The 12,674-nt window shown below is 44.2% G+C and overlaps 1 pseudogene across 1 annotated transcript; it reads right to left on the bottom strand.

The window, feature by feature from the left end:
* Positions 1-10,910: 10,910 nt before the first annotated feature.
* LOC310795347 (galactosylgalactosylxylosylprotein 3-beta-glucuronosyltransferase 1 pseudogene) lies at positions 10,911-11,918 on the bottom strand (annotated as a pseudogene). The gene has a single exon. The product of its transcript is annotated as a galactosylgalactosylxylosylprotein 3-beta-glucuronosyltransferase 1 pseudogene (transcript).
* Positions 11,919-12,674: the final 756 nt, after the last annotated feature.

The raw sequence follows: 12,674 nt of genomic DNA, 5'->3' as shown, positions 1-12,674 counted from the left end.
ATATTTAACCAGTGTTTCAGTAGTACACCTTTTTTTAAGTATATCATTTTTTTATTGTTTCATTTTCAGACATCAGTTTAATGCCATAACCAATTGGGTGTACAAACCCAAGCAAAAAAACAACACAACTGCTGGCAGGACAGAACCCAAAACAAATAATCTTCAAATAAGTTGCATAGGTTACAGTACAGTACACCTTTTCTATAACAGTATAGTCATTTTCTATTTTCAGTTGGAGGACAGCTTTATTTTAATTCGATAGATTGCATCTTGTCAAATAACATGTTGCACATGGATACTTGTGGGATTTTAGGTGGCCTTGACAAAAACCTGCAATTACCAGACACCATTGTGTCAATGTAACAGACAACAGCCAAAGACCTCAAGGATCAATTCTTGGCCCCATCCTTTTTGGTTGTTACATGCTTCCCCTTGGTTTATTAATAAGTAGTTTCTGTAACATATCCTACCATTGCTATGCTGACGACACGCAACTATACTTGTCAGTCAAACCAAATGATCACAGCAACCTGAATATTCTCCATGACTGTTTGGCTGCCATAAAGAATTGGATGTCTCTCAATTTCCTCCAGCTAAACTCAGAGAAAACAGAGGTTCTGGTCATTGCTCCGGATCACTTTGCTAGAGATATTAATCAGGATTTAGGTCCCCTTGCAAATAACATTAAACCCTCAGCCAGAAACTTAGGCGTTATTTTCGACCCATATCTGAACTTTCAATTACATGTAAAAAAAACTGTTCAATCCTGCTTTCTTCACCTCCGTAATATAGCAAAAATTAAATCAATCCTCTCAGCTAAAGATATGGAAACACTAATTCACGCTCTCATTTCCTCACGCTTAGATTATTGTAACTCTCTCTTTTCATGCCTCAGCGATGCTACCCTGTCCAGGCTACAACTTATTCAGAATGCAGCTGCTAGGCTTTTGACCAGGACTAGCCGTAGGTCCCATATTACACCAGTTCTGGCCTCCTTGCACTGGCTACCAGTGCGACAGAGAATCCAATTCAAAATTTTAATGATTACTTTTAAAGCTCTTCGGGGCTTAGCCCCGACTTATATTTCTGAACTGCTGCAGTTTTACACTACATCAAGGCCACTTAGGTCCTCTGACCAAGAGCTATTAGTGGTCCCCCGATCCAGACTCAGAACAAGAGGTGAGCGGGCATTTTCTGTTCTGGCGCCTACCTTGTGGAATGGCCTCCCTCTCTCTGTAAGACTGGCTGATTCAGTGTCCACTTTTAAAACACTTCTTAAAACCCACTTATTTATACAGACATTTTATTAAATCTTAAATCTTATCCCACTTATTTGATGTACCTTTGTTTGCTGGATTGCCTGCACTTTATGACCGGTGCGCCTCATGCCTTCTTATTACTTTATTTTAATTTGTGCCTGTTGATGCTGTCTCTTGCATTGTGTTTATTTGCCTATTTGTTTATTGTAATTTGTTTGATCCTGCTGCCTGTTTTTATTGTGAAGCACTTTGTGAGCTGGATTTGAAAGGTGCTATATAAATAAAGCATTACTTACTTACTTACTTACTCTCACTTCTCTCCTTCTCACTCCTCTGTTTTTCTCTGCTCAGCCAACAATGACTATTTTCTTGCACTAACAGCATGAAGTAAAGAATGAACTGTCGAACTGTAATAACAGTGTGGACTGAAGCACTTCCGACTGTTTACTGATCACACCAGCACAATACACTGTAACTGTTGCTATCACATAATAAACCAGCGCTTCCCTAGCCTGAATTGTCCATTTCCTTCTTCACTCTGACATTGTCTCCACTGTAATGGATTTCCCCTGGGGGAAATCCCCATAGGGATTCGTTTTTCCCTAACCAATCACAGAGCCTAACGTATCAGCTGAATCTAACCAATCACAGAGCCCAACGTATCGGCTGAATCTAACCAATCACAGAGCCCAACGTATCGGCTGAATCTAAACAATCACAGAGCGCAACGTATCGCTTGAATCTAATCCAGTGGGGAGAATGCAAAAAAAATTCGGATTTCAAAGTAATTGGTACTTTTAATCGATTCAGGGCAGCCTCGATAGCAGCGTCTATCTCGTCTATAGCGGCCGCCATTGTTGTTATTACTCCTCGGCGCACTTGACAAACGGGAAACAGCTTGACAACGGCGTCAGTCCCACGCGTTGTGCTGTTTATGCCGCATTTTGCAAATTGGACAACAATATAGCGACGTCACCACCTAATATTGGTGTGTATATCTACAGTATGCCTGCATGTCCATACAGCCACTGTGACTGGCCTCTCATCCAGGCCTCCACTTGTGGTGTGTGTGCGTGTGCGTGTGCGCGTGTGCGTGTGCGTGTGTGTGTGTGTGTGTGTGTGTGTGTGTGTGTGTGTGTGCGTGCTTGCATACGTGCGTGCGTGCGTGCGTGTGTGTGTGTGTGTGAGAGAGAGAGAGAGACAGACAGACAGACAGACAGAGAGAGAGAGAGAAGGTTCCATACTGTATGAGATGAGTACTTCAGGGACATTGAGCATTAATGCAAAACTAATCGGTTTTTGATGACGTTTGATCCATTTAAATAAACATTTACAAACATCTAACTTGAACCACATTTCTGTACCCCAGGCTTCATATACAGAGTAAATGCTGTCTGTGAATGCACAAAAAGCACAAACACATTTCCATGCCGGCCATGGGATTTATATTAAAAACATATTAATATATAATATGATGACCATGAGTAAGTATTTGAGGGGAATTTTGGTGTGTGATATAGTGACACCCAGTGGTCAAGTAGAAATTGCAAGGTACCAGCCCCTTTACTTCACTGTATAATATGAATGTAATTTAGAGTGACCATCATAACATGATGAGTAGAGTGTAGAGGGCGCTATCTGGGAAGTGCTGTTTTCTTCTTCTTTAATCTAACCTTGATTTAACCAGGCAGGTCAATTAAGAACAATTATTTACAGTGACGGCCTGGCAACAGGAGGACCTTTGGGGCTGAGGGGAAAGTGTAGTGAAGCGAGACAAAGAAAAACAACTCAGATAAGACTATCTGACCCAGATGGTAAAAACCACGGAATATTGTAGAGGCAGAGAAAAATCAACACAACTTGGGGAAATTTGCGAATTTTGGAAATATTCAAACCACAGACCAAACACACAACCAATGATCTCACTGACCAACATTAGTGTGTTGTTACTTTTATGTATATATGTTACTTTTATGCATAGCAGAACTAATTGAACCTTTCAGATTGAATTTTCCAGGGCCAGTGTGAGTCTATGTTCTTTCATGCTTTTTTGTGTGTGAATGCATGTCTGCACATAGTGTGCACAAATATTCACACATGTATATTTGATTGTGTAAGAACAGTTGTGTATTTTCATTTCTGCATGTGTGCTCACTCAGATGTTGAATTTCATCTTGCCTTTCTTGGTGTGTGTGTGTGTGTGTGTGTGTGTGTGTGTGTGTGTGTGTGTGTGTGTGTGTGTGTGTGTGTGCGCGTGTGTGTGTGTGTGTGTGTGTGTGTGTGTGTGTGTGTGTGTTTGTTTGTTTGCATCTGGCCCATGAGTGGCCTGTGCTTGTACATGTCTTTGTCTGTGTTCAGAAATCAATCGTCAGATAGTTCAGCCTCATCCTCCAACTATAACCAATGGGACCGAAAGCCCTGGAGGATTATAGACCCTTCTCACGGTGGCCATTGTGTGTCGAAAAGGCAGGGTAAACACAGGTGCAAGCAAAGCACAAACTTCCATGATTGGAATTTGGCAACCCTCATTAGTCTTTTGCTTGCACCTGTGTCTACCCTGCCTTTTCGACACAAAATGGCCCCCGTGAAAAGGGTCTATTGCCCTCTGTTGTTGAATATGAAAATCCTGTCAAAGAAGTGATGGTCAAGGCCAGGATGGCAGTCCCATGAAGGGAAACCCACCTGGACCATGGAGGGTATGTGTTTTTTTTTAGACTTATCTCATTAACAGTGTATCATAATAGTGTATACAGTAAATGCATGTCCTTCGATCATTTTTGTGAATGAGAATTAATATCCCCCTCAAGTCCTGTACATCTTTCTCTAACTTGGCCTATGGTGAATGGAAACGACTTCAATAACACATTTGCATGCCAATATAGCAATATAGCAATACCTTCTATTAGCTTGGGCTATGCTACACACTTCTTCTCTTGATACAAAACAGCCCTTTTCTGTTTTGTAAGGGGGTCTATGCACGTTATCTAATGTTAGCTTTTGGTCACATCCTCCATGGTGGAAACATCAATGTGCAGGGAACTGTGCCCTGATGTATGCCGCGCTCTGGAGCATGCAGTGAAGGTCTGGCAGCTCTCAGGTCCATGTAGGTCAGAGTGAGAAAATAGCATCCTTGTTTGTCAGCCCCTCTTACCTGTTGCTCTTTCCACCACTCGAAAGAACATGCCTGAAAAAGTAGGCCGAGAGGAGGTCAGGCCAACCTTGAGCTGTAGGAAATTGTAGAACATTATTTTTTTGATATGTATGTTTTGAACATACACCTTAAATGGGAGGAAATATACAGCTATGGTCATTTCACTCCAAATAATGCATCAGATACAATAGTACATTTTATGTCCGACTGGCTGCTTGATAAAGTTCCATAAGTGCGATTAGTATTCAATCCAAAAATAGTGGGTGACTAATAAAATGCTTGACAATCGAGTGATTGAACATGAACTGATTTCCTAAAACCAACATATGATCGATATATATTATATATTGTATACACATTCAGATTGAAGGTGCTTTATTACCTCCACCAGCAGAGAACGGAGAGAAGGAGGAGAGTTCTGAATTTAAATTCAAATGTAGGATTACATGGTCATATTACTGGTCATATTACATTTCCATTTGAAGTATGCATTTGATACGCTTCCTCCATATATGCTTGCTAGATTTGATCCCAAATTTGCATAACGTAATACTCGCCAGACCTCAGAATACAGTATCTTCCTTTTCATCATCGAGGAGGAAGTAGAAAACGTTGATCTGCAACATCAAATAAGCCACAGAGCCAGGGTCGCCCGAGGAACTGTGAGACTCACACACCTCACACATCATAGTGTGAAACCAACAACCTGGAACTGAACACACACAAAACTGTGGAGACTGCTTCTGAAGGAACCCGCCAGGCCCATAACCCCCTAGAGGTCAATGCTCATTTATAAACTCAGCTGAGTTGTCAAAGTTCTTAGGGTCTACATAATCGGCCACCTCAACGAAGAGAAGCACATCTCCTCAAATGGCAAATGGGTTGGACAGTGAAGTGCAGAGTAGGAGTGTTGGAGAACTGTTTTGTGGATGAGATGGATTCGGACAACCGACAAGTGTGGATGTCTGAACTCATGAGGGAACTTTCCTCGGATATGGATGTCAGAGCTGACAAAGGAGATAGGACAGCTCTCAGAAGTGCAGGTTGTCTCACCCAGATTTCATGTTAAGTGAGTCTCAGAATACACACGATTCTGCAGATGCAACAGAGACACTTTTACAGCTGGAACGCTTCACTGACAGATGGGATTAGACCTGTGAAGCTGTTCATGGTTCACCACTCTGCAGACGCTGCAGACGTACATACCCAAGCTGACTACGATGGGGAAAGGGGTTCAGTTACATATCCTTTCATTGTTTGTCCATAGGGATGTAATGATAACCGGTTTGAATGATAACCGTGATAAAATTCCCTACGATAACCGTACCGTTTCAAATTTTCATTATCATTAAAACCGTGAGAAATGATTTCAGTGAGTGTATCGATCCTTTTTGGGTCTGGGTTTTCAATATAAAATGTTGTAAAATGATTTCAGTGAGTCTCTCAGTACTTTTTGAACATTTTCAACATTTTTTTTATGAATACCGTGATAATACGATAACCGTGATAATTTTGGTCACGATAATCGTGATGTGAAATTTTCATACCGTTACATTGTGCACTTGCAAAGTATGGGGAAGTGGCACTGTTTGCCTCTTCCCTTGCAAGCTGTAAATCATTTTGTAAGGATTGCCCTGTAACATTATTTTATCAAGTAAGCAGTGCATTTTTCAACTGTAGAGGAATGTCAGCCACTCAACTAGTCAAAATTGTTTTGCATTTTGTCAATTGTTTTGCACGTCTCAACGTTTCATTTTCATCTTTCTACGCAGCAAAGACTAACTGAAGCATGGCGCTGAGCTGAAGTGCAGACATCTCTTGTCTCATTGTCAAGTATCTTTATTGTTAATATGTTTTGATTGATGATAATTGCCATGGAAAAGAAGAAAGCTCTGTCTCTTTTTTTTTCTTTTTTTTTTAATCTCCAGGCAAACTGTGAATAATGTACAGTGTGTTGTCCATCCGTTGTGAGAATGTGAGTTAAAAATTAGTAACTGAAGGAGTAGTTTCCTTGCAAATGACAATTTGCAGTCAACTCTGCAAAATTTCAAAAGAAAGCATAGGAAATCAATGTAATCAATAAAGCAGTCCATGGGGGGTGGGGGGTAGACAGGCACAGTCAAGTAAGTAATCCACAACCTGCCATGATAGCGGTTTTTCCAAAGTGAAACTTAATCAGAGTTACACCAAAACACTGCAATGTACAGCACTGCAGATCAGGGGCTAGCAAGTGAGTTCATACTGGTGTTGTTGAGTCAGATGACAGTAATCTAATAATCTCCTTATTTTATGATTTATGTCCATCCTTCATGTTGACGAGAATCATAAAAATAACAATATAGTTGATATCACATGTATGTTTGCAACAGATGACAGCAGAGGGAAGCATTCTCCACACATCAGCTAGAGCCTGACTTCTTTTATTATGGGAGCTGGAAGAAACCATTAAATGGTATGTTGGTGCTCTCTGCTGGACAAAGCAGATACTGCAAAGAGGGCGAGAGAGACTAACCCTAACTCAACACAAGCTAGCTCAAAGTTCAATTCACACAGCTTAAAGTGAACTAGTTCACGTTCATATAGTTCACAATTCTGAACTAAACGGCAGGATAAATACCCTCCCTCATTACCACCACTGAGGTGCCCCTGAGCAAGGCCCTCAACCCTGACCGCTCCAGTGGAGTTGCTGCTCAGATCAGACTGTGTGTGGTTGTACTGGTCAGCTTCCAGGCGAATGTGTGTATGAATGTGAAGAGGGCGCTCCTGAAAAAGAGAGCATTGCTCTCTGTGAGAATAAAGGTATAAATAAAGGTTCAAAGAAGTTCACTCCCAAAGAATTAACTAATTTCTTATTTTCTTTAATGAGCTGCACCAAACTATTCTTTTTCAGTAGAATAACCAATTAATGCAAACTCTCTGCAATTATTATAAATCACTGATTGTCCCCAACAATTTTCGCTTCTGTGTGAATATATGCAACTGTAGGAGGCTTAAGTTTTAAAGCTAGAGGGAAGTTTCTGATATCATCTGAAACTAGAAGACCGAATGCATCCATTACCAACCATATCATGCTAGCTTGTTGGGAATATAAAAATATATAATAAATATATATATAAATAAATATATAAAAACACTCCAAACAGGCTCCATGTTGGCAAAGGGGAGAACACAGGGGTCTCTCTCACCTCAAGATATATGAAGGGGGTACGGTGGGGGTATGGTGGCTCAGTGGTAGAGCTGTCGCCTCACAGTTAAAAGGTCCTGAGTTTGATTCTCGCCTGGGACACTGTGAGCGCTGTGGTTGTGTTCCCCCCCATATCCTCAGTGCCCACTGCCCAGGTGGGTTATCTCGTCGTAAGGGCCTTTCTCTCTGTGTGGAGTTTGCATGTTCTCCCCGTACCCCCCAGGGGGTTCCTCCGTATATAACCCCCCCCACTAAAAACATGCAGAAGATCAGATCGTCATCGTCATCCGACCAGTGACGACAACATCCGAAGTTGGCCCCAGGGCGCTGTACGAGAAAGCGACCACTGCTCCTGGCCTGCCCCTCGGAGGAAAGGACATGCCTGGATGGGTTAAATGCAGAGGACACTTTTCACCGGCCACCGTCAGCATGAGTGTGTTGTGGCCGCATGCATGTATTGTGGTGTTCGTGTGACAATAAAAGACGGGCTTGTATGTTATGAGAATTTTTTTTGTTTTGTTTTTGAATGAGAATGGATTCTATGGGTACCCACCGTACGAGTCTCCCTTTCACAGAGAATCGTCTGGCTCTGAGCTGCTCCTCCGCCCCCCCCCCCCCCCCCCCCATCAGCTTGGAAAATAGAACAGAAGCTGAAACTATTATGACATCACTGATGATGTCACAGTGGGATTTATGACATCACAGTGGGACAGAGAAACAGACAGAGCCCTAGCTCCCATTTATATACTGATGATGATGATGATGATGATGATGATGATGATGATGGTTAAAAATGTAATTCAGCTGCCGCGCCTTTCGTGAAAATGCGGGCCATGGGCAGCCCTAAATCCAAAAGGGCTACATTGGCTATGGTTTGACCTACAAAGCTGCAAAGCACATGATTTCTGGGACTTTTGGGGTCGAGGGGTTCATAATCCATGGCATTTTTGATGATTTTACCTATTTTTGACCTTCAAATCCAAGATGGCTGCCAATTTTCAGCTCAAATAGGTAGATTTTTCAAAGTTGTCGTAGAGCCTTCATATAGGCTCTAATAAAAGCTCAGCTTATGTTGAGTTAAGTTGTAAACAGTAAAACAACATGTAAGTACATGTAAGAGGTCATCTCAGAGGTCAGAAAGGTCAACATTTGTGGATCATGAGAAACACACCTTATCGCTATGGTCAATAATTTCTCAGGTCAGAAATGTCTGAATGAATTCACAATGTACCGGTAATTGAATGATAAAGATGTTTATTGGAATACACTGGCATACATCTGTACATCAATATCCACTTTATGGCAGTACAAGGTTACAAAGTATTTAACAAAGTAACAAGGGTAAATTTAACATATGGTTTAAACCGAATTTGCAACTTTACATTGATTAGGGCCGCTACTCTTCATCTGGATCTGTCGATTCTCCACACTCACTCCTCTCATCATCGCTACTTGTTGTTCCGGAGAAGAGGTCTGTATCTTCCCCGCCGTTTCCCGGTGGAGGATTTGTGGTGAAGAGGGCCTTGTCCTCATCGCAGAATCCTGGTTGTTCGGCCACTCGTCTTCGTGGTTGTTGGGCAATCCGCCTAGTTCGTCGTCGTCGCGAACATACATCGTTTCAGCCAGGGCTGCCGTTGCCGCTGCTGTCGGCAAATGCCTCCTTGGAAATCGTCGTCTTCAAAGGATTGGTATACTGTAGAGCAGGGGTGGGCAACTATTTTTCATGGGGGGCCACATGAGAAACCCAGATTGTTGCCGGGGGCCGAACAAATATTGTCATGCCGTAACCCATGGATGGGCAACTTTGATGATAGAGAGGGCCACAAAAAAAATTCCTCGCTACCAAATTTTGCTGAGGGCTGAACGGCGCCAGCGCGAAAAATTTGGGGCATTTGAAGCCAGGTTTAGAGGAATAACTCATTTTAAATTAACAATTGTGATGTCATTATTCAGTCTTAACCACCAATATTTCATCCTTTTCCTCACTCACTCCTATGTCACCACCTGCTCTCCCTGCAGGGCTTGAAATTAACTTTTTTCACCACCTGCAAATATGGCTGCTAGATTTTAAAATTACCAGCCAATTAGAATTTCCACTAGCCGAAATGTTTTTCTTGAAATAAACCAGAATATGAGTGGGTTAATTTAAGCATAAGTATCAGTAAGTGGCCCGGGATTCTCAAAGCCTGTGTTGAGGGTCACACAAGAACAAAAATGCACTCTTGAAGCTAAATAAATCCAAAACCAACAAGTTAATTATTTAAATTTCTACTTCAATGTAGAACAGTCATTTCTTACACATGAGATTACTTTTAGCCTTTTAGTCATAAATATTATTGAAAGATATTCCATATTCCAGACTGAAATGCTATAACAGAAGAGTATTGCCCAGAATGACATGAACATTTGGACACTTATTCAGCGGGTATATTGCATGTTGCGTTCAACTGCACTGTAAAAAAAAAAAAAAAAAATTTTTTTTTTTTTTTTTTTTTTTGCAATTCCATCGCGGGCCACACAGGGGGCGCCCGCGGGCCGCATACGGCCCGCGGGCCGTATGTTGCCCATGTATGCTGTAGAGTGTAGCTCGTCGGCTGGGCTAAGCCCTTGTTCACACAGCACGCTGAACGTAAGCAGAACTGAAGCTTGAAGCAGGCACAAGCTGTACGCCTAACCGTTCACACAAGACGCCTTGTCTTTTCCTCTCGGCGCCTCCTCTCGCGCCTTGAACGCGCCCACGACTCCCATTGACTTCATGCCTCACGGCTTCACGGCTTCAGCGTCACGCTTGGAAAATCGGCGTCAATCCTGAGTGATTCAGCGTGGCATGAGCGTGGCTTCGGCACGGCGTCAGCGTGGCACGCGCGCGGGTGGTGTGAACGGCTTCGCCTGTTAACAAGGACGCCTAAATGAAACTTGTGGGTTCAGCGTAGGTACAGCTTAGCCACGCCGACGGCGTGCTGAAGCCACGCTCACGCCACGCCAAAGCCATCACTCAGGAGGACTGACGCCGAATTTCCAAGCGTGACGCTGAAGCCGTGAAGCCGTGAAGCATGAAGTCAATGGGAGTCGGGGGCGGCTTCAAGGCGCGAGAGTAGGCGCTGAGAGGAAAAGACAAGGCGTCTTGTGTGAACGGTAAGGCGTACGTTCAGCTTGTGCCAGCTTCAAGCTTCAGGTCTGCTTACGTTCGGCGTCCTGTGTGAACGGGTGCTAAGGCTTGGTGTTGTTGGGCTATGGGCTTAGTGCTTTTCGACATGGTTTATGTTGAACACCGTTGTGAACGTCTGAACGTCTTTTTTTCCCCTTCTTATGTCCCTCATGCCTTCTCATATAGGCGCAATCGTGGCATCAATGACATCACCGGTAATGTCATAACAATTATGTCATCATCGCTGTGGAGCTCTGTCCGTGTGTGCCAGACTAATACCTTAGTGCAGTTAGCAGCTTTGGGCTCCAAGTCATGAAGAGTGACCAGCCCGCTCAGTAAGCTGCTCTCCTGATAACCTGGCTTCACACCGTGCAACTGGAAATAAGCCTGAGGTTTGGAGAGAATGAGGCGCAGGTTCACTGCAAACCCAGCCATGTCGATGCCGAAGGGCCGGTGTGGGTCCCACAGAACTTTCCAGCCGTACACCTTGCCCAAGGTGTTCACCTTAGGGGACCCGTACCGCAGGCCGCCGCCCACAAACGCCACAGGCCACACTGACACTTTTCTGGTGGAACGCATCTCCTCAAACAATTCCAGACTGTACGTGTTGTCGTCGTCTGCAAAGTAGACGATCCCAGGCTGGCTGCTGTTGACGGAGAAGGCCTCCCGCAGCCACCGCAGGGCCAGGTTCCTCTGCATGGTTCCCCGTGGTTTTTGGGGGTCTCTGGTGTTGTAGCCGCTGGGCACATTGAGGTGGGTGTAGTTGAGGCCTACGTCCTGGAGGAGATGGCTGACCAGAGCGGTCCTCCTCTGCGAGTCCTCCACCAGGATCCAGTGCAGGTTGGGCACGTGGAGGAAGGTGTTGGCCAGACGCGTCAGCTCCGCCTTCTGCACCGGCCGGCTGTAGGTGGGGGTGACCACATGGATGGTGGGTAGCACGTCGGACCAGGGTGGAGGACGTCTGTAGACGTATGTGTAGGAGCGACTGTCACTGTCATCCTTCCGAGTAGGTGGTAGCAGAGCCGTGAGTGCACTTTGCTCCCAAACAGTGAAGAGTAGTATCCAGGGCAACACGATCAGCACAATGGCTAGGCACCAAACCGACCCCCTCCTCCACGTCCGCGGCAACAAAATCAACGTCATGGCTAGGATGTGGATGTCTGTTCTCTTCTGCATCTCTGGGGGGTCAGACCATATATCCCTCTCTACTCATGCATTGTGACATCATGTTTGATGTCATCAAATAGTGACATCATCACTGATGTCATAACTCTTTCCTTACTCTAATTAGTCAACTACCAGCTGAGCAGGCGAGTCACGACTTGTGTCACCAAAGTGACATCGGGCCTGACTGATGATGTCATACCCATTACCCGCTAATGATGTCATAGACATTGGGACATCATCAGCCCTCCAGTTATGGCCTTGATATACTTCCGCGCCAAACCCCTCGCCAAATGCGCCGAGGGGTGCGCCACAGTCGGCGAGCGCAGCCTGCGTGCACCTCCTCGAAAATGTGACTTGACGCAGCTGACGCGAACAGCATGAGTATATAATAGATGTTGAGATAACAGGAGAGAGTGAAAGCTATTACCAAGTATATGCACTACGTTCTCTCCTTGGGCTAACTTGTAGTCATTGAAATCCTAGTGAAATCACACAATTTGACTAATTTTGCTGGGGACCCCGCTGAGACCCCTCGTCAAGCTGAGGGTCGAGTATATAGGACCAGCTGCCGCCGGCAAGGCTCCAAGGTGAGGTGGACGCGGAAGTATATTTCAGCCTTAAGTCACGATTAGGCGGGCGGGGTTAGTCACGATGTGTGGTGTCTGTTAATCACGGTTTCATTGTGACATAATCAGTAAGATCCTCACATCATCAGTGACATCATCAGTGATGTCATAACTCCTGCTGAGAGGAAGCAAGCTTCAA

Source organism: Poromitra crassiceps (genome assembly GCF_964638095.1).
Source record: "Poromitra crassiceps genome assembly, chromosome: 21".
In the NCBI taxonomy this organism is placed as follows: domain Eukaryota; kingdom Metazoa; phylum Chordata; class Actinopteri; order Beryciformes; family Melamphaidae; genus Poromitra; species Poromitra crassiceps.
This window is presented reverse-complemented; position numbering and strand designations above follow the sequence as displayed.